This window comes from Ovis aries, chromosome 8 (genome assembly GCF_016772045.2).
Source record: "Ovis aries strain OAR_USU_Benz2616 breed Rambouillet chromosome 8, ARS-UI_Ramb_v3.0, whole genome shotgun sequence".
NCBI classification, from domain to species: domain Eukaryota; kingdom Metazoa; phylum Chordata; class Mammalia; order Artiodactyla; family Bovidae; genus Ovis; species Ovis aries.
In genome coordinates, this window is record NC_056061.1 from 3,972,213 (window position 1) to 3,995,379 (window position 23,167).

The 23,167-nt window shown below is 42.3% G+C and overlaps 1 pseudogene; it reads left to right on the top strand.

Annotated features, from left to right (window-relative positions):
• The first annotated feature begins 7,710 nt into the window (after positions 1-7,710).
• LOC101111104 (cerebellar degeneration-related protein 2-like) lies at positions 7,711-16,218 on the top strand (annotated as a pseudogene).
• The last annotated feature ends 6,949 nt before the right edge of the window (positions 16,219-23,167 follow it).

A 23,167-nucleotide genomic window follows, 5' to 3' on the forward strand; every position in this document is an offset into this window, starting at 1 on the left:
ATGAGATGGCTGGATGGCATCACTGACTTGATGGACATGAGTCTGAGTGAACTCCGGGAGTTGGTGATGGACAGGGAGGCCTGGCGTGCTGCGATTCATGGGGTCACAAAGAGTCGGACACGACTGAGCAACTGAACTGAACTGAATGATTTTACTTCTAGGAAAGTTCAGTTCAGTTCAGTCGTTCAGTTGACCCCATGAATTGCAGTACGCCAGGCCTCCCTGTCCATCACCAACTCCCGGAGTTCACTCAGACTCACAGTCATCGAGTCAGTGATGGCATCCAGCCATCTCATCCTTGGTTGTCCTCTTCTCCTCCTGTCCCCAATCCCTCCCAGCATCAGAGTCTTTTCCAATGAGTCAACGCTTCACATGAAGTGGCCAAAGTACTGGAGTTTCAGCTTCAGCATCATTTCTTCCAAAGAAATCCCAGGGCTGATCTCCTTCAGAATGGACTGGTTGGATCTCCTTGCAGTCCAAAAGGACTCTCAAGAGTCTTCTCCAACACCACAGTTCAAAAGCATTAATTCTTCGGCTCTCAGACTTCTTCACAGTCCAACTCTGACATCCATACATGACCACTGGAAAAACCATAGCCTTGACTAATTGGACCTTAGTCGGCAAAGTAATGTCTCTGCTTTTCATTATGTAATCTAATTTGATCACAACTTTTCTTGCAAGGAGTAAGCGTCTTTTAATTTCATGGCTGCAGTCACCATCTGCAGTGATTTTGGAGCCCCCCAAAATAAAGTCTGACACTGTTTCCACTATTTCCCCATCTATTCCCCATGAAGTGATGGGACCAGATGCCATGATCCTTGCTTTCTGAATGTTGAGTTTTAAGCCAACTTTTTCACTCTCCTCTTTCACTTTCATCAAGGGGCTTTTTAATTCCTCTTCACTTTCTGCCATAAGGGTGGTGTCATCTGCATATCTGAGGTGATTGATATTTCTCCCAGCAGTCTTGATTCCAGGTTGCGTGTCTTCCATTCCAGCGTTTCTCATGATGTATTCTGCATATAAGTTAAATAAGCAGGGTGACAATATACTGCCTTGACATACTCCTTTTCCTATTTGGAACCAGTCTGTTGTTCCATGTCCAGTTCTAACTGTTGCTTCCTGGCCTGCATACAGGTTTCTCAAGAGGTAGGTCTGGTGGTCTGGTATTCCCATCTCTTTCAGCATTTTCCACAGATTATTGTGATCCACACAGTCAAAGGCTTTGGCATAGTCAATAAAGCAGAAATAGATGTTTTCTGGAACTCTCTTGCTTTTTCTATGATCCAGTGGATGTTGGCAATTTGATTTCTGGTTCCTGTGCCTTGTCTAAAACCAGCTTGAGCATCTGGGAGTTCACAGTTCATGTATTGCTGAAGCCTGGCATGGAGAATTTTGAGCATTATTTTACTAGCGTGTGAGATGAGTGCGATTGTGCAGTAGTTTGAACATTCTTTGGCATTGCCTTTATTTTGGATTGGAATGAAAGCTGACCTTTTCCAGTCCTGTGGCCACTGCTGAGTTTTCCAAATTTGCTGGCATAGTGAGTGCAGCACTTTCACAGCATCCTCTTTCCAGATTTGAAATAGCTCAACTGGAATTCTGTCACCTTCACTAGCTTTGTTTGCAGTGATGCTTTCTGAGGCCCACTTGACTTCGCATTCCAGGATGTCTGGCTCTGGGTGAGTGATCACACCATAGTGATAATCTTGGTCGTGAAGATCTTCTTTGTATAGTTCTTCTGTGTATTCTTGCCTCCTCTTCTTTATATCTTCTGTTTCTGTTAGGTCCATACCATTTCTGTCCTTTTGAGCCCATCTTTGCATGAATTGTTCCCTTAGTATCTCTAATTTTCTTGACGAGTTCTCTAGTTTTTCCCATTCTGTTGTTTTCCTCTATTTCTTTGCGTTGATCACTGAGGAAAGCTTTCTTATCTCTTCTTGCTCTTCTTTGGAACTCTGCTTTGAGATGCTTATATCTTTCCTTTTCTCCTTTGCTTTTTGCTTTTCTTCTTTTCACAGTTATTTTTAAGGCCTCCTGAGACAGCGGTTTTGCTTTTTTTTTTTTTTTTGCATTTATTTTCCATGGGGATGGTCTTGATCCCTGTCTCCAGTACAATGTCACGAACCTCTGTCTATATATCTAAGGAAAGTGACTTTCTATTATAAAGGACACAGACAAGCTATTATTAATATGTAAGAATTCAAAGAATACTGTTCCCATGAGTGTTACCTAAGAAACCTATTAGAGTAAACTACAGACAACTGAATGACTTAAGATGCATGAGCAGAACTGGCATTGAGTACTAAATATACAGTTGCCTATCGAGTTAAGATGAAACGAGGGCTAAGAAGAAAATACTAGTAGGAAATGGCTATTATTCTGTCAATTTGTTTATAAAGGCTGTCTAGCATTAAGGACTCCAATGCTGGAGGTAACTGGAAAACAAAGTCTTTGCTATCTGAACGGTTAAAATTGTCACCAGTCTTGAACTGGGCACTGTGCTGGTGAAAGAAGACACACTAACCATGTAATTATATATTTAACTTAGTGGCAAAAGGGAAATAGTAGATGTAAGAACTATGAACTGAGAAGGCTTTACTTTGAGCCATTTTGTTTTAGCTAAAGAGAGATAATGACAAGTTCAGGTGATTAATTATCAATCCAAGGCAAAATTTGAATACCAGAGTGACACTTGGCAGCATTTAAGAAGTATTTAATTGCCTGTCACTAGACAGTAGACAGATAGAAGACTAGGTTCAAAACTTAATCATAAAACTAGTGAAGCATCAAAGAAAATTGAATTTTCAGCCCAGTAGATCTCCTAGCCTAAGGTCAGAGTTCTAATAATAAAGGCATATTCCGCTGAGATTTGGAATAAAGATAATTGATTAGATGAGGTTGAGAATCTTGAAGTTTCATTTTTCCCCCAAACCCTGTTAGTAGTGGAGGTAAGTCACACTCCTTTGTTTGATGATTGTAGTTCTGTTTTAAAGGAGACTCTGGTTAGAGATCATGCAGAGGATTCAAATGAGTTAGGTGCTTTCAAAGTCAGTATTTCCACCTGTGCACCCTACATCCCAAGGATCTACCCTTATTTCCCCCCAAGTAAACAGACTAATGTTCTTGTGCGAAGTCACTTAAGTCCTGTCTGACTCTTTGTGACCCCATGGACTGTAGCCCACTAGGCTCCTCTGTCCATGGGATTTTCCGGACAAGAATACTGGAGTGGGTTGCCATTTCCTTCTACAGGGGGTCTTCTTAGCCTAGGGATCAAACCCACATCTCTTATGTCTCTTGCATTGGCAGGGAGGTTCTTTACCACTAGTGCCATCTGGGAAGAGAAAAAACTGTCCTGAAGGCAGTGGACCAAGAAGTAAAGAACATAAGTTGGATAGCAATTGTATTGATATGGCGTATTCTCCTATGATCATGATTTAACACATTGGCAAGGCAGTGGTCATACATTGCTAGGATGTCACACAGAAAGTCTGAAACTTGACGATCCACAAGAGTAAAGCAGAAACGCCAGAACTGAGTGACAGAAGAGGAAAGTATGAAATGACTTAAAGAAACGTGCCTGCTGTAGTGATATACTATGTAAGATCAGAACAGCAACAATTCAGGAGATGCTGAAGCGGAATATTGGTGTAGTTGTGGTAGGATTTCCTCCAGAGCCAGGTTTTGCCTGTCTGCAGCTCATACCAGTAAAATGCTTGATACCTCTTTAAAGGAGACAGATGAAGTCAGGGACCTATCGTACCTGAAGTGTTCCCATCATCAGTCAGTACTCCTCCTGTACAGGTCCTTTGATGAGACAACATATGAAGAAATAGAAGACTGAGCCTTTTTGGTGCTCTGCTAGAGGAACTCTCTCGCTCACCCAGGAACTCTGTGTGGCCTTTCTGAGCCAGTGGCAGGAACCACACTTCTGTGGCTCTCTCACGTCCAAGACATTTCCTCAACTACTGATGGTTGCCACTTCCACTCTCAACAGTGTTTTGTAAACAGTGAAAAACTGCTGCACATCCTTCCTTTGCAGCATTTCTCCTTTAAAAAAAGAAAAAGAGGGTGACTCACTTTGCTATTTTGTCCATTAAAAAAAAGAAAACAAACAAACAAAAAACTGAAGACTGGAATTGTTGGTTCATAAAGAAGACTGAACACTGAAGAATTGATGCTTTTGAGCTGTGGTGTTGGAGAAGACTCTTGAGAGTCCCTTGGACTACAAGGAGATCCAACCAGTCCATCCTAAAGGAAATCAGTCCTGAATATTCATTGGAAGGACTGATGCTAAAGCTGAAGTTCTCATACCTTGGCCACCTAATGCGAATAACTGACTCATTGAAAAAGACCCAAATGTTGGGAAGGATTGAGGGCAGGAGGAGAAGGGGATGACAGAGGATGAGATGGTTGGATGGCATCATTGACTCAATGGACATGAGTCTAAGCAAAGTTTGGGATATAGTGAAGGACACAGAAGCCTGGCAATCTGCAGTCCATGGGGTCACAAAGAGTCAGACATGACTTAGTGACTGAACAGCAACAACAACATGGTAGATCATCATTTTGAGTCTTTTGAGAAACTTCCATATATAGTGGTGCACTAATTTCCATTCCCACCAGCAAGGTACAAGCATTCCCTTTTCTCCACGTACTTGCCCACATCTCTTATTGTGATCTTTGATGATAGACATTCTGACAGGCATCAGGTAATATCTCATTGTAGTTTTAATTTGCATTTCTCTGCTGATTAAAGATATTGATTATATTTTCATATTCCTGTTGGCCATCTGTATGTCTTCTTTGGAAGAATGTCTGTTCAAGTCTCTACAGACTTTTTAATCTGCTTTTTGGTTTTTTTTTTTTTTTTTTGATGTTGAGTTGCATAGCCTATTTATATCTTTGGATATTAACCCTTTATTGGTCATTATTTGCAAATATTTTCTCCCATTCATCAGGCTATATTTTGTCTTGTCAAAGGTTTCTTTTCCTGTGTAAAAACTTTAAAGTTTTATTTAGGTCTCATTTGTTCATTTTTACCTTTATTTCTTGTGCTTTAGGAGACAAACCAAAAAAAAAAAAATGCTGCTATAATATATGTCAAAGAGTGTTCTGCTTATGTTTTCTTCAAGAAGTTTTATGGTTTTAGGTATTATATTTAGGTCTTTAATCCATTTTAGTTCATTTTTTATATGGTGTTAGAGAGTGTTCTAATTGCATTCTTTTACATATAGCTGTCCAGTTTTCTCAGCATCATTTATTGAAGATTGTCTTATCTCTATTACATAGACTTGCCTCCTTTATCATAGATTAATCAACCATAAATATGTGGCTTTATTTCTGGCCTCTTTACTCTGACCCATTGATCTTTGTGTCTTTTTTTTTTTTTTTTTTTTGCCTGTACTATGTTGTTGCAATTATTGTTGCTTTGTATTATAGTCTAAGGTCTGAGAATGTGATTTTTCCAAATTTTCCATGTGGTTACAGTTATGGTGGAGAAGGGCCACTGGAAACCTCTAAAACTTTCCACTTCCCCAGAAAATAATATTAAATATGAAACAACAACACATTTTTGAAGGAATAGATCATTTACTACCACCCTAAATTTTTTAAGATGACAGGTGTGGTAGTTCTTACCACCTCCATATAGTTCGGCAGTCTAACCCCTAAAATTGTGGACAGATTTGTGGGTGACAGTAGCCTAATACTAGTAAAGGCTACTAAGTAGTTTCAATTGTAGAAGTTGTGAGAGGATGGTATCTTTCACAGGACATATGAATTTAACTTCCAACACATGCAGGTACTGATTTGGCTAAGATTACTTTTCATACCTATTCAGAAGGATAATGAGAAACTGTTTACATCACAAAATATGGAAAACAGTATACATTATGTTTTGATCCTAGAGCTATATTAACTTTCAAAAGTAACTTGACCTTCTGATTTTTCCCCAGATCATCACTTTGGTCCAGTTTAGTATTTATATCTCATTGACAGACAGTCGAACAGGAAATGGCAAAGGGCACAGAGGGCTTAGCAAGAAACTGAGGCTCCAGAGTGTGGGAGATAAACTGCATAAAGATTCAAAGATCAGCCATGTAAATGAAATTTTATGGATCTAGAAATCCAGGTCATACTGGGATGTGTAATCTAAAGTATAGGACAAAATATACTTGCATGACCCACAAGTAATAAACAGCATACTCAACAGTATCTTTTTCTTTTCAAATTTTTATTGGAATATGATTGATTTACAATGTAGTATTAGTTTCAGGTATATAGCAAAGTGAATCTGTTATACATATACATATATCCACTCTTTTAGCTTCTATTCACATATGAGCCATTACAGAGTATTGAGTAGGATTCCCTGTGCTATATAGTAGATTCTTACTAGTTATCTATTTTATATATAATAGTGTGTATATTTCAGTGTCAATCTTTCAATTTATCTGTCCCCTCCCCTTTAGCTTCCAGTAACCATAGGTTTATTTTCCACATCTGTAATTGTATTTCTGTTTTTGAACTTGCCTACAAAGCATATCCCTTTTTAAAAATAGACTTTATTTAGAGTAAGTTTAAATTCGTAACAAAGTTGAGTCACAGTCAGAGATTCCCATATACCTCCTTTCCCAAGTCATGCGTTCTTCCATTATCAACATTCCCTACCAGAATGGTGCATTTTTTACAATTGATAAGACTACACTGACACATTATATCATCCAAAATTCAGTTTTATATAAGGATTCAGATTGGTGCTATAAATTTTATGGGTTGGGACAAAGATATAATGATATATATCCAGCCAAGAGATGAGGAGACATTTGTCCTGACCTCTTATACTTGCTAAGAGAATGCAGTGGTCATAGCAAATACCCTCTTCTAATAGCACAAGAGATGACTCTACATATGGATATCACCAGAGGGTCAACACTTAAATCAGATTAATTATATTCTTTGCACCCAAAATGGAGAAGCTCTATACTGTCAGCAATTACAATACCTGGACCTGACTGTGGCTCAGATAATGAATCATTAGTGCAAAATTCAGACTTAAAGAAAGTAGGGAAAACCACTAGGCCATTCAGGTATGACCTAAATCAAATTCCTTATGATTATACAGTGGAAGTGACAAGTAAATTCAGCAGATTAGATCTGATAGAGTGCCTGAAGAGCTATGGACAGAGGTTCATAGCACTGTACAGGAGTCAATGATCAAAACTATCCCCAAGAAAAGAAACACAAAAAAGGAAAAACGGTTGTCTGAGGAGGCACTACAAATAGCTAAGAGAAGAAGAGAAGCAAAAGGCAAAGGAGAAAATGAAAGATATATCCTTCTGAGTGCAAAGTTCCAAAGAATAGCTAGGAGAGATAAGAAAGCTTTCTTGGCCACGTTGGGCCCGGCTGAGGCTTGAGAAGCCGCCTCGGAGAGCCGATTCAGGAGCTCGCACCGAGGCGCCAGCCGTTGGGGTGGCGCGAGGGAAGCCAGTCCCCCGGCGTGCGCTGCGGGCCGCCCCAAGGCAGCGCCGGCGGCGGCTGTGGGCGGCTGTGGGCGGCTGTGGTCAGGCATCGCGGTGGAGCCTGGGCAGCGGCGCGTCCCGCCCAAGGGCGGCTCTGGCTGAGGGCAGAGGGGCCGGGGGAGAGCCCGGGGCAGCGGCTGAGGCAGACCGGCGGCAGCGGGGACCGTTGCCCACAGAAGAGCTGGCCGAGATGCTGGTGGAAAACCTGGTGGAGGAGTTTGAGATGGAGGACAAATCGTGGTACGACCACCAGGACCTCCAGCAAGATCTCCAACTTGCTGCTGAGCTTGGGTAGACATTACTGGATGGAAACAGAGTTGGAGGATTCTCTTCAGCAGATGTACACAACCAATCAGGAGCAGTTACAGGAAACTGAGTATCTGACCAAGCAGGTGGAGCTTCTGTGGCAGATGAATGAACAGCACGCAAAGGTTTATGAACAATTAGACGTCACAGCGAGGGAACTGGCAGAAACAAATCAAAAGCTCGTTGCTGACAGCAAGGCCTCACAGCAAAAGATTCTGAGTCTGACTGAAACAATTGAATGCTTGCAAATGAACATTGATCACCTCCAGAGCCAAGTGGAGGAGCTGAAATCATCCAGCCAAAGGAGAAGGAGCCAGGGGAGGCAGGTGTTATACTCCGAGCCCGTATCTCCGAACCCACCAAGACAGCAAGTCCACCACAGTAATGCAAAAACAAGAAGGGAGTTTATCTCTAGCGCGCTAGGGCTCAAGTCTCATCCCACACAAGGGAATCCGACAGGAGCCCCGAACAAAGGAGTATGGTGGCTTATATACAGGCAGTTCTTTGTCTCAGTTACAGGAATAGCTGGCATTACATGATTGGCCAGGCAGAATGAGCGCATATCCTGTCTCTTTCTGGTAAACATGACTCAGGTCCTAGAGCCCGTCGTTTGGTCCCTAACATTCCCCCCGTCCTTAGATCATATAGAGGAATCTTCCTCTCGGTCCTGAGACACAGTTTGATATTGTTGCCGAAGCACAAACAGCTGTACGGTATTTATGCGTTTTTTCACAAAGGCTACAAGTCTATTGATAATACACAAAGGTAAGCATCAGTAGAAGTATTAGCAGGGGTCCCAGCAAGGTGGCGATTAGGGTGGTCAACCAAGGGGATTGTTGAAACCAAGACTCAACCCATCTTTGTTGAGCCTCACGTTCTCGTTTACGTTGGGCTAGTCCCTCTCTTACTTTGGCCATAGATATTTTAGCTATTTCTGTGTGATCAGCATAAAAACAACACTCTTCTCCTAGGGCAGCACAGAGTCTTTTTTGTATCTCTCCACAGATCTTTTAGTTATGCCTGGGCGCACCTGGACATGCCCAGAAGGCATGATTTGAGAGCTTGTCCCTCTTTCAGGGTACATTTACCACTGGCTTAAGGTCAAAGTATAAGTCTGGCCACCAAGTATTTGGTGGATGTATTGCGGTGGTGGAGTTAAGCATCTCACGTGTTAGTCTATTTTGCAGCTTCCAGGTGATTTTGACAGGTTGATGCGGGTTCACGCTGGCAGCTCCGGAGCAAAGTAACTGGGTCATCCACAAGGCGGCCCAGCCGAGCTGTCCTGGTCCTGTTGGCGCCTTCGAAGCTTTAGCCTCAAGGGGTTGGATGGGTACAGAGATGCTTCCTATTTTTTTTTTTTTTTTTTTTTTAGCGTCTTCTTGCTCTGCTGAAGCAGCTGGGCGTACATGGTTGCAATGCACCCAAGGCCTGATACCGTCAACCTTTAGGGCAGTTGGGGTGGTAAGAAGAACAACATAAGGACCCTTCCATTTGGGTTTTAGTGCCTTGGTTTGGTGCCTTTTGACTCATACCCAGTCTCCGGGGTCAATGTCATGTGAGGGAATAGTTCCCTTATTTTGACCCACATGTATTTTCCGGAGCAGTTTTCAGACACAAGAGTGCACCTTGCTTAAGGCCATCAAGGCCTCTTGGAATTGCCCCAACATGGGAGGGGGTAGTCTTTTTTTTTTTTTAATATTGGACATACAGGGGGAGGTCTCCCATACAGAATCTCAAATGGGGTCAGATTAAGTTGATAAGGAGTATTACGCACACGGAAGAGGGCGAAGGGAAGGAGGGTCACCCAGTCCCCGCCAGTCTCTATAGCCAATTTAGTTAAAGGTTCTTTTTTTTTTTTTTGGAGTCTGATTAATTTTTTTTACTTGCCCTGAGCTCTGTGGACTGTATTTACAATGTAACTTTTATTTAGTCCCCAGGGCTAGGGCAAGGCTCTGAACTATTTGACTCACAAAAGCAGGTCCATTATCAGAGCCGATGGTCACTGGCAGGCCAAACCTGGGAACTATATTTTTTAAAATCTTTTTTTTTTTTTTTTGCCACTATCATCGCAGTTTTTCCCTTTGTAGGAAAAGCTTTTACCCACCCTGAGAAGGTATCTACCAATACTAACAAGTACCGGTAACCATACTTGCCTGGCCTTACCTCGGTGAAATCTATTTCCCAATGTTGCCCTGGTCCTTTTCCCTGATACCTCAGTCCTGCATGTTGTCCTTTTCCTGGCCTCATCTGTTGACACCCCTTACAAGCATGCACTATGTTCTTTACAGTTGTCTGGTGCCAGGGAAATCGCAGGTGCGCAGTTTGAAAGAGCATCAGAGTCTTCTTTTTTCCCAGATGAGTAGACAAGTGCAAATGTTTACATAGTTGCCGTCCCAACTGCGCAGGGAGTATCAAGTAGCCGTCTGAGTCTCAGTACCATCTATCTTTATCTGTTTGAAGGTTGGTGTGCTTTTGGATCCAAGCAAAGTCTGTGGATGGACACTCAGGGGTTGGGGGCAGAGTTCCCATACCTGGAGGTGGAAGTCCGATCGCCAGCACAGGGGTGATGAAATCTTCATCAGCTACTTTTTGAGCTGCCAGGTCTGTGGCACGATTCCCTCGTGCCGTGGGGCTGTCACCCTTCTGATGTCCAGGTACGTGTACTATTGACACAGCCCGAGGCATCTGTACAGCCTCTAAAAGTCTACAGATTTCAGGCAAGTTTTTAATTTTTTTCCTTCAGCTGTTAAAAACCCCCGTTCCCAATATATTGGGCCCTGGATGTGTTCCGTGCCAAAAGCATAGAGACTGTCAGTGAGAACAGTTATTTTTTTTTTTCTTTGGCTCTCTCTAATGCTTGAATCAGGGCAATTAACTCTGCCTTTTGTGCTGAGGTATCCGGGGGAAGGGCCTCTGCCCATATCGTCTGTCCAGAGTCATCTACTACTGCGACTCCCGCCCGTCTCTGTCCATCTTTTATATAACTGCTGCCATCTGTGAACTATTTTAGCTCACTGTTATCTAGTGGAGTATCGGTTAAGTCTTTTCGCATTGCTGTTACCCCGGCCAGTATTTTATCACAATTATGGAGGGGGCTATTTTTTTTTCTGGATTGGGCAAAAGAGTGGCCGGATTTAGAGTGCATGGCATTTGGAAATGAATCTTTGGGGTGTCAAGTAGCAAGGCCTGGTAGTGCGTCAAGCGGGCATTAGAAATCCATTTACCTGGGGGTTGCTTTAAAACTCTCTCTATGGCATGAGGAGTGTAGACCAAGAGTCTCTGTCCATAAGTCAGTTTATCAGCATCGTGGACTAAGAGCGCAGTGGCCGTGATGATACGGAGGCAAGGTGGCCATCTGGCTGCCACTGGGTCCAGTCTCTTGGAAAGGTAAGCTACAGGTTGCTTCCATGGTCCCCATCTCTGTGTTAGTACCCCTTTTTTATCCCCCACTTTTCATCTACAAATAATTGGAAAGGCTTAGATGGATCAGGGAGGGCAAGGGCAGGAGCTTTTAGCAAGGCTCACCTGAGCTCTTGGAAGGCCTCTTTCATTGGCTCAGTCCATTTTCAGTCCTTGTTTTTTTTGGTCCTTTTATATAGGGGCCTGGCCTTTTCTGCAAACCCCAAGATCCATAACCGGCAATATCTCACAGTTTCCAGAAATTTTTTTCACTTGTCTAGGGTTAGCCGGCTCAGGGATCTGGAGGATGGTTTTTTTATAGCCTGTGTTAGCCACCTCTGGCCCTGTTTTATCTTATAACCGAGGTATGTAACCTCTTGCTTGGCAATCTGGGCCTTTTTGGCACTGGCCCTGTAACCTAAAATCCCCAAGGTTTGGAGAAGGTCACCTGTTGCCTCTTGGCACTCTTTTTCTGTAGCTGCTGCCAGCATAAGGTCATCAACATATTGTAATAAAACAATGGTAGGGTGTTCAACCTGATACTCATGGAGGTCTTCGTCCAGGGCCTCATTAAATAACGTGGGCGAGTTTTTGAAACCCTGTGGTAAGCGAGTCCGTGTCAGCTGCACAGGGGTCTGACTACTGTCTTCCTGCCATTCGAAGGCAAAGATCTCTTGGCTTGCGGGGGCAAGAGGCAAACTGAAAAAGGCATCTTTTAAATCTAAAACAGTGTACCAAATGTAGTTTGGAGGCAAGTTGCTTAGCAATGTATAAGGGTTAGGAACCATAGGATGAATATCATTCACCCGTTTGTTGACTTCTCATAGATCTTGAACCGGTCTAAAATCAGTTCCTCCAGGCTTTTTTACAGGCAACAGGGGAGTGTTCCATGGGGACCGGCACCTTTTCAGGACCCCAGAGTCTATGAGGCGTTGTATATGAGGAGTAATTCCTTTTCGAGCCTCTTGACTCATGGGATACTGTCGTACCCTTACCGGGGAAGCACTGGCTTTTAGTTCCACAATGATAGGGGGCCTCTGTTTGGCCAGTCCCATTTCTCCTGTTTTAGCCCAGGCCTGAGGGTATCTTTGAACCCATGGTTGTACTTCGGGGCTTATTGTCGCTGGGGCCTCTGGCAAGTAGAGTCTGTATTCATCTTTTAATGCCAGACACAGGACCTAAAGAGGATGCCCGGTCCCATCTAAAACCGACACTTTTCCGTGGTTGAAATGAATTTGGGCATTTACTTTAGACAGTAAATATCTTCCCAACAAGGGTGCTGGACACTCAGGTATCAGCAGAAAAGAATGGGTTACCTGGTGGGCCCCCAAGTTCACATACCGTTTTTTAGTCCATCCATATCATTTAGTCCCGGTTGCTCCTTGCACCCAGCTACTTTTTCAGACATGGGTCCATCTTTTTGGTCTAAGACTGAGTATTGGGCTCCCATGTCCACCATGAAGCCAACCGGTTTCCCCTCCACATTTATAGTTACCCAGGACTTGGGGAGGGGCTTCGAGCCCTCATCCCCCTAGTCGCTATCCTCACCCACGTAGAGGATATGACTGTCTGGAGAGGGAGTCTCATTTTTGGGGTTCTTGGGCCCCTCTTTTAGATTTTTCTTGGGGCATTTATCTTTCCAATGTCCAAACTCTTTACAAAACGGACATTGGTTTTTTTTTTAAGCTTATGCCTTGTCATTTTTTTTCAGTTTTTGAGTCCAATTTTTTCCCTTTTTGGAACTTGTTTTTGTTTTTAACCCCAGCAAAAAAATCTGGGCCAGCTCTTTTTGATTTTTACGGTTTTCTTCAGCTCTAAATTTTTTTCTTTCTCTTCTAATGCGGTCCTCTCTCTCTTTTGGGGTCTCTCTATGATTAAAAACTCTCTCGGCTGCCCTCACTAAATCTTGCAAGGATTGTTTATTTAACCTCTCTATCTTTTGTAACTTTTTTCTAATATCGGGGGCTGCTTGATTTACAAATGCTAACATAACTGCCGCTCATGACTCATCTGCCTGTGGGTCCATAGGGGTATACTGTCTAAAAGCTTTCATTATCTTTTTAAGGAAGGCTGCTGGGCTCTCATTTGGTTCCTGCCTCACTGAATTTATTTTGGCCAAATTAGTTGGCTTCTTGGCGGCCGCTCTAAGGCCAGCCATGAGAGTCTGACGGTACACTCAGAGACGCTCCTTACCTTTAGTGTGTTCGAAGTCCCAGTTGGGTTGCACAGAGGGGAACCCCTCCTCAATGAGGTTAGGCTGTATTGTGGGCCTCCCATATATCCCTGGCACAATTTTTCCGGGCTTCTGACAGGATCCATTTGCGCTCCTCTGTAGTAAAAAGTACCTGTAACAGTTGCTGACAATCATCTCGAGTGGGATTGTGAGTAAACAGGATAGACGCTAAAAGATCAATAAGACCCTGCAGTTTTTCAGAGAAGGAGGGAGTCTGGGTTTTTCAATTGTACAAATCACTAGTGGAGAAGGGCCAATACTGATATGTCCATTCTCCACCCTCTCTGGCTGGCCCCGCCCAGACCAGAAACGCATGAACGGTGGAGGAGGGAACCTCCGGGTCTTCTTCCGCTATGCCAGCCTTTTTTTTTTTTTTTTCTGCCTTTTCCCAAGTTCCCTAGGCTGGGCCCCTTTTTCTGGGAGGAGCTGAAGGCTTGTGTTTTTTTTTTTTTTTTTGGCTTTTCCCTATGAAACCTGTGGAACCTGTGGAAGCAAGGTCAGGGAAGAGGGAAGGGAATTGAGGGGCTGAAAAACAAAAGGTTTTAGCCAGGCCAGGGGTTTTCCACCAGGTCCTGTCAGACCAAAATGTATGGATTTTGGTCTGGCTGGGTGTCCTGAAGGGTAGGGGGTGAGCACCTTCTCTCTGACCGCTTAAATAGTAAGCAGGCCAAAGGTGCCTTTTTGTGGCCAGCTGACATCAATAGCAGGCCATTCGGCAGAACAAAAAGTTACTAACTTGCTTTTTTTCACCAGCAATGATAGATTCTGTGCTCTGGACTTGAAATCAGAGAAGTGGTTAATCATAAGAGATAAAGGAGTAGAAGTTGTTTGTCCCATGATCACAGAAAAGTACACTGGGAGCCAACAGAGCACACAAAGAGCAACACTGACACCACAAATGGACAAACAGATAACAAACACAAGGTGGCCACCGACAATGCATCCAATCTTACCTGCAGGATGTTCACAGAGCCAGCCGCCTCCCCAGCACGAAATTGGGCCCCGGCCTTATGCTGACTTAATCCAGTAACCAGAGCCAGCTGCCTCCCCAGCACAAAACTAGGCCCCGGCCTTACGCTGACTTGCCTCTGCACTTTACAGCCAGATGCCTCCCCAGTACGATACCAGGCCTCGGACTTAATCTGGGCTTCTGCAATGTTAGCACCGGTGCTCAGAGCTCTTATCTCCTAATGAGGTTACTCCCTTCTACCAGGAGAGTTGTCCTCCCCGGCAGGACGGAGATCCCGGACGAGCCCCCAGATGTTATATTCCGAGCCCGTATCTCCGAACCGACCGAGAGAGCAAGTCCACCACAGTAATGCAAAAACAAGAAGGGAGTTTATCTCTAGCGCGCTAGGGCTCAAGTCTCATCCCAGACAAGGGAATCCGACAAGAGCCCCGAACAAAGGAGTATGGCGGCTTATATACAGGCAATTCTTTGTCTCAGTTACAGGAATAGCTGGCATTACATGATTGGCCAGGCAGGATGAGCGCATATCCTGTCTCTTTCTGGTAAACATGACTCAGGTCCTAGAGCCTGTCGTTTGGTCCCTAACAGCATGACCAGGAGAAATCGGCCCCCAGCTTCTCGTCTTTGAAAGAGCTGTATGACCTCCGCCAGCACTTCGTGTATGATCATGTGTTTGCCGAGAAGATCACTTCCTTACCGAGTCAGCAAAGCCCCGATGAGGAAGAAAATGAGCATTTGAAGAAAACAGTGACAATGCTGCAGGCCCAGCTGAGCCTGGAGCGGCAGAAGCGGGTGACCATGGAGGAGGAATACGGGCTGGTGCTGAAGAACAGCGAGCTGGAGCAGCAGCTGGGGGCCACGGACGCCTAGCCTGCGCGCTGCAGCTGGAGGCGGAGATGGCCGAGATGTGGCAGATGTTGCAGGCGGAGCATCCTTTTGTGAACGGGGTGGAGAAGCTGGTGCCAGACCCTCTGTTTGTCCCTTTCAAAAAGCCTGGCCAGCGCTTGCTGGACGAGATGCTCCTGACCCTGCCTGAAGTGCACAGGAAGCCCCTCAAGCGTAGCAGCAGCGAGACGGTGCTGAGCAGCTTGGCGGGCAGCAACATCATGAGGGGCCACGAGGAGACCTGCATCCGCTGGGCCCAGGCAGTGAAACAGAGAAGCATCTCCCTTCTGCATGAGGTGGACACACAGTACAGCGCCCTGAAGGTGAAGTACCAGGAGCTGCTGAAGAAGTGCCAGCAGGAGGAGGACAGCCTGTCCCACAAGACTGTGCAGACCTCCCGGGCTCCGGCCAAGGACCTGGCTGCCCTGAACGCCCAGCCCAAGCCCAACACCCTGAGCTGGGACCCAGCCTCTGTCACCTCAGAGCCCATCAGCTCCCCCACTACCTCGACGCCGCCAGAATACAAAGCGCTTTTTAAGGAGATCTTTAGTCGCATCAAGAAAACTAAACAGGAAATAGATGAACAGAACCAAATACCGATCTCACTCCTCTCATTCCTAAGTGAACCACCAGCTCCACGGCTACCTGGCCTGTTTCCTGTTACCTCTCTCTCCCACTCACACAAGTGTGTGTCGACCCCAAAGCCTGATGTTGCTCCTGACGTTGGCCTCATTGCTTTGCTTAGGTATTAGCAAATGCATAGAGTGAGGAAGGAAGGTGGTTCCTGGTGGCAGTTGTATAGTCCAGTTTGTTTAAGCTCCTCAGGAAATCCCATGACAGACTGGCCTCTGGCTGGCACGATGATTAGGTTGCAGTTCCTTGAAAAGCCCCAGAACCAGTGGAGGGAGGATCTGTGTCCCTGCAGAAATAGTCCTGGAGTAACTGTGGTATATACTATATATAATCTAGCATATATTATATAGGGGAAATGGCAGAGTTGAAACAAAGCTAATACAATTCCTGCTGCCTTACTGCTTAACGTCTCAAAACTATGTGGAAGTCAGACGGCTGCCACATGGAAAGGTCTTTCACAAACACTTGGATACTGTGAATTCGTGAAGAATGTTCAGGAGAAAGCAGGGGTCCCATCCAAAGCAAATGGCATTACAAATACTCCAAGCCTTTGAGTTCGTTACATCTGCTACCAGTGGAACTGTGACTGACGGATAATCCTAATACATCTCAGTCCGGCTGAATACCAAATGGAAAGGGCAGGCTCTGGCTGGCCCAGTTAGCTTGTTAGCAGAGCCCTGGAGGGCCTTCTCCCCACATTCAGATGTTTGTACTCAAAAGCTGTAGTGGCTAGGATAGGCAAATCATTCTTTTCTTAAATTCACACTAAAGGGGCAAGATAGAAGCCTCACCCCCACTGTGTTGTCTGAGCTGGTTAGCCCGCTGGTCTCAAGCTGCTCCTACTCACTTCCTACCATTCCTGTACACGTTTGTGACTTGCTGCAGAAATGCCTATCTGCCACTTTGTGTTAAACAGTGTTGATGTCCTGACTGTGGAAATAACACTTGTCCTCTCACTTGCATACTTTTAATTTAAAACTATTTAAGAAAACTGAGGTTCCATTTATTGTATATATTTTTCTAAAAACCAAATAGAATTACCTATGAAAATGAAAAAAAAAAAAAAAAGAGAAAGCTTTCCTATGTGAACAATGCAAAGAAATAGAGAAAAACAGTACAATGGGACAGATAAGACACCTCTTCAAGAAAATCAGATACCAGGGGTACATTTCATGTGAACATGGGCGCAATAAAGGACAGAGACAGTATGGACCTAACAGAAGCAGAAGATATTAAGAAGCAGTGGCAAAAATACACAGAAGAACAATACAAAAAAGGCCTTAATGATCCAGATAAGCACGGTCGTGTGATCATTCAGCTAGAGCCAGACATCCTGGAGTATGAAGTCAAGTGGTCCTTAGGAAGCATCACAGTAAACAAAGCTAGTGAAGGTGATGGAATTCAAAACAAGCTATTTCAAGTCCTAAAAGATGATGCTGTGAAAGTGCCACAATATGCCAGCAAATTTAGAAAACTCAACAGTTGGCACAGGACTGGAAAAGGTCAGTTTTCATTCAAATCCCAAAGAAAGGCAATCTCAAAGAAGGTTCAATACCACATAATTACACTCATTTCACATGCTAGCAAAGTAATGCTCAAAATCCTTCAGGCTAGGCTTCAAAAGTATGTGAACTGAGAACTTCCATATATTCAGGCTGGATTTAGAAAAGGCAGAGGAACCAGAGATCAAGGTGCTGACATCTGTTGGTTCATAGAATAAGCAAGGGAATTCCAGAGAAACATCAAATTCTGCTTCATTGGCTATGCTAAAGCCTTTTACTGTGTGGATCACAACAAACTGTGGAAAATTCTTAAAGAAGTGGAAATACCAGACCACCTGACCTGCCTTCTGAGAATTCTGTATGCAGGTCAAGAAGCAACAGTTAGAACTGGACATGGAACAACAGACTGGTTCCAAATTGGGAAAGGAGTATGACAAGGCTGTATTTTGTCATCCTGCTTTTTAACTAATATGCAGAGTATATCATGTGAAACACTGGACTGGATGTAGCACAAGCTGGAATCAAGATTGTCAGGAGAAATATCAGAAACCTCAGATATGCCTATGACACCACCCTTATGGCAGAAAGTGAAGAGGAGCTAAAGAGCCTCTTGATGAAAGTGAAAGAGGAGAGTGAAAAAGTTGGCTTAAAGCTGAACATTCAGAAAAAGAAGATCATGGCATCTGGTCCTGTCACTTCATGGGGCCAGACTGCCAATGCAGGAGGTATAAGAGATGCAGGTTTTATCTCTGGCCTGGGAAGACCCCTGGAGCAGGATATGGCAACCCACTCTAGTATTCTTGCCTAGAGAATCCCATGGACAGAGGAGCTTGGCAGTCTACAGTCCATAAGGTCACAAGAGTCGGACATGACTTAGTGACTAAACCGCCACCAGAAAATATAAAGAATGAAACAGACCTGAAAGATACATGAACTAAAGTTAAAAATATATTAGAAGGAATCAACAGTGGATTAGATGATACACAAGAATGGATCTGTGAAATGGAAGACAGAGTAATGCAAATAATCTTAGCTTTTGTTTGTTTCCTTAGCAAGAAAAGAAACAGAATTAAAATGATGATCTTTTTAAAGTTATTTCTGGGAAAACATCCAGCATACACACTTTCATATTCTAGGGGTCCTAGAAGAATCAGTAAGAAATAAAGAGGCAGATAACTCATTTGAAGGAGTAGCGGCTGAAAACTTCCTTAACTTGGGAAAGGAAATAGACACCCAGTTTTAAGAAGCCCAGAGAGTTACAAATAAAACAAAGAGGTCCAAGTCACTATATATTGTACTTAAAATGTCAAAGATAATGCATTATACTCACTTTTATTTCATCTTATGTTTATCATTTCACAATATATGTGGGAATATATGTCTATTATTTCACAACATGTCACTACTGCAGAGTCATCAATTTCTCTGCACAGTTTTCTATTATATTGATGTGTCTTAACTCTTTTAAACAGTTCCCTATTAATGGACACTTAGGAAGTTTAAAATATTTTTCTTTGTGACCCCGTGGACTGTAGCCTACCAGGCTCCTCTGTCCATGGGATTTTCTAGGCAATAGTACTGGAGTGGATTGCCATTTCCTTCTCCAGCAGATTTTCCTGACCCAGGGATCAAACCCAGGTCTCCCACATTGTTGACAGACGCTTTACCATCTGAGCCACCAGGGAAGTCCTTATTTTTCCAAACAATACGGCAATATTTACTTTTTTTTCTCTGGGAGTACACCTGTAAAATAAATTCCTCAAACTGAATTTAGTGTGCAAAGATTATTAATTTATTTATTTCTTATTTTTTTCTGATAAATTTTCTTATAAATTTTCTGCCTTGGAGTGTGCACAAATTTTCCTGAGACAGCAATGTACAAAAGTTCCTGATATCCAAAATATTACAAATAGGGAGCATTATCAAATTTTTGGATTTTCACCTCACTAATGGGGAAAATGATATTTCAGTGCAATTTTACTGTCCATCTCTGTTTCTAACAAGGTTGGACATCTTTAATTATGTGAATGGATAAGTTGTTTCTGCATTTTCGTGTGCTGCCTAGTCACATAATTTGCCCATTTGTTTATGAGGTTATTGATTTTATCCTTATCAACACTTGTAAAATCTTTACAGATCTGAAATATTTGGTCTTGTTTGTGATAAGACTGCAAATAATTTTCACAGAAAGTAATTTATCTTGTGATTGACTAATCAGAAATCCATTGTAATGTTATTGAAATCAATCTTTATTTTGTTGATTCAGGCATAGTTAGAAAGCATTTCTTATACCAAAACATTTATTATTTTACATTCCTAACATTTGTATTATTATCATTAATCTCTTGATTAGTTGGACTTCACCCTCAAATATAATATTCCAGTAAGGGTTCATTTATGCTGTATTTTTTTTTATTTTCTAAATTCAATGAGTTTTATGCTTTCATATTTTTGGAGATTGTGTGTGGTTCAGAGGAAGTCTGAGATTAAATAAGTTACCTTCTTTCCATCTCTGATACTGGACAATTCTTATTTTTGCTACTTCTATAATGATATGCCTTTATTTTTATAGAAATATATAAAGTACAGCTTAATATTTCTTCATTAATTATATTAGTTGGGGGGAAGTAGTATTTCCTTTGCTCAGTAAACACACACACACACACACACACACACACACACATATCTATATACTGAGCAACTGAACTGAGCTGAACTGAACTGAACTTGAGTTCTGGAGGCCAGAAGTCTGAATTCAAGTTTGCATCAAGGCAGTGCTGCTGTTGAAGGGTCTAGGAAACAATTCTTGTCCTCTTCTAGATTCTAGTGGCTTCAGACTTGCCTTGGCATTCCTTGGCTCATGATTTCTTTCCAGTTCCTGCCTCTGCCTTCATATCATCTTCTTCTCGGTGTGTGGTTAGGGTAACCCAGATAGATTAAGGTAAACTCCTCCTGTCAGCATCCTTAACTTCTCATGTCTTTTGCTGTATAAAGTCATATTGACAGGTTCTGGAGATTAGAACTTGTCTCTTTTGAAGACACCATTGAGCCTGCTACATAGAGCTTGTATTATATGCCAGCACTCGTAAAGTGTAAGGATGGATTCAAACGGAAGAAAAACCACAAATGAATAAGTTTTAAAATATCCGCCAGTGATCAGTGCATGCAGATAATTAAAAGAAAACAATGTTATAGAGAGCTATCAGGTAACTACTTTAAATTAATTGTTCTAGACAGAACTCGTTGAGTCAGTAATATCTTAATAATATTAACAATCTGAATGACAAGAAAGGAGTTAAAAGTTCAAGTATCTGGGGAATGAGGATCCCAGGCCAAGGAAGCAGCTGATGTAAAGGCTCTAAAGCTTAAATGCTTTTGCCATTAAGTTTTACCAAAAAGAATATTAATTCTTTTTAGTTGATTAGCTTGCCATCTGAATTGATAAATGGAAATCTCTGTCTTAAAAATTAACATGTGCAAGGAAGAATGTGTGCCTGTACTTACACAGCATTTCTAATAAGTCAGTCAATAAAAAGATGTCTAAAAATAATAGAAAAAGAAAATCACATAGCTAGAGCATAATAGATGACAAAAAGCAGATATGCTTAGCAATGCAAACATGAACCATCTCAGACAGGGTAAAGGAGCTTGTAAATCAGGGTAAGGAGATTTTATGAAGACCCATGCTTATGTCAGACTTCATCTTACATCACATTTATCTTTCTTAATATATTATACAATACTATGCTTCTCATTAGATATTTGCTACAATCTGATTTCCTTAAACAAATTAGCTTATTCCTAGCCCTTGATTTGCTGTGCATTGAGATGAATTTTTGCAGAAATAATTTATTTCTAATTACTGTCACCTGAAGCACTAATATTAGCATAAAATGTGAAGTATCTGATTCCAATCATAATTGTAAAATTGATTGACTCATGTTCCATGTGTCAAATTCTTTTTAGTTGATTAGCTTGCTATCTGAATTGATAAATGGAAATCTCTGTCTTAAAGATTAACATGTGCAAGGAAGAAGGTATGTCTGTACTTACACAGCATTAATAATAAGTCAGCCAAAAAAAGATGTCTAAAAAAAATAGCTGACGATAAACAGAATTTCCAAGGGTCACTATCACTTTGTGTTATATGGGCTTATTTTTTAAATAAGGACTGGCTTTTCACACTATTTTCTCTTTGCATTGCAATTTAGATAGGGTTGCTTAAAGAACTCTCCTATGCCATCTTACAGTGCTTCTTGATGTGAAATTCCCAAGAGCTAAAATTATTGCATCTCATGAAACACTTTTCTGAAATATAAGCATCCTAGACAGGTAACATATTAACCAGTGAGTGTATCATCAATTAATCAGAGATTAGTAAGCCAGTCAGCTACATGTCTTACAGAATCAGCAGCTTTTGGCAGAATCTGACTGCAGTCTTTTTATGATTGGCTAGTAGAAACATGTTTGAACAAAATTTGAGTTTAAAGACTTTAAACAGGCAGGCTTCTGACCATTCTCCAGTGGCCCTCTGGTCCTCTATCAACTTTCTGCTGCACTCAAATCACATATTTATGTTATTTCTTGGCATTTTAGTTTGTGACCTCTGCCACAGCACCAATACACTAATAGAAGGAGAAGAGACAGCACCTCAAGCTTGTGTGGCTGTGCAGTTGAAGGGGACAGGCCAGATATTATGAGGGTATCTTTCCAAGTCATCTTTCATAAAATATGCTCTCCTGATACTCTCATCCTATGCTGATGACTCCCATCTGTATATGCATGCTCTCTTCTGAATTTTACTCCCATCCAACTATTTCCTGTACTTACATTTAGATTTTACAAGCATTTCCAAAATCCCACTCTCAAACCTACCTCCCCTCCCATGTTTACTATGCTAGTTAAAAAGTAAACATTGCTTTACTGTGAACCCCTTGAGGGGAAGGATACCCTTGTTGTTTTTAGGCATAAGACCTAACTTTGGAAATAATGGAAATTTCTTTTTTTTTTTTCCCTAACTTTTCTTTTTGAAGATAGTTGACTCATAATAAGTTACAAAAATAGGAGAATTTTCATACAGGTTTTACCCATCTTCCCCTGTGATAACATCTTAGTTGGCCAAAATACATTTTTAAATGTTAGATATCGACATTGGTATAACACTATTAACTAAACTAAAAACTTCATGTACAGTTCAGCATTTTCTACATACTCTCATTTTTGCTGTTTTTTAGAATGTGGTGAAATGAAATTGTATCACATGAATAGATTTATCTAACAACTGCTGTAACCATGACACAAATTTGTTTCATTGCCAAAAAGAAATTTTCTTTTGCTTACCCTTTGTAATCACTTCAGTTCAGTCACTCACTCATGTCCGACTCTTTGTGACCCCATGAACCATAGCACACCAGGCCTCCCTGTTCATCACCAACTCCTGGAGTTTACCCAAACTCATGTCCATTGAGTCAGTGATGCCATCCAATCATCTCATCCTCTGTCGTCCCCTTCTCCTCCTGCCCTCAGTCTTTCCCAGCATCAGGGTCTTTTCAGATGAGTCAGCTCTTCGCATCAGGTGGCCAGAGTATTGGAGTTTCAGCTTCAGCATCAGTCCTTCCAATGAATATTCAGGACTGGTAGCCTTTAGGATGGACTGATTGGATCTCCTTGTAGTCCAAGTGCCTCTCAAGAGTCTTCTCCAACACCACAGTTCAAAAGC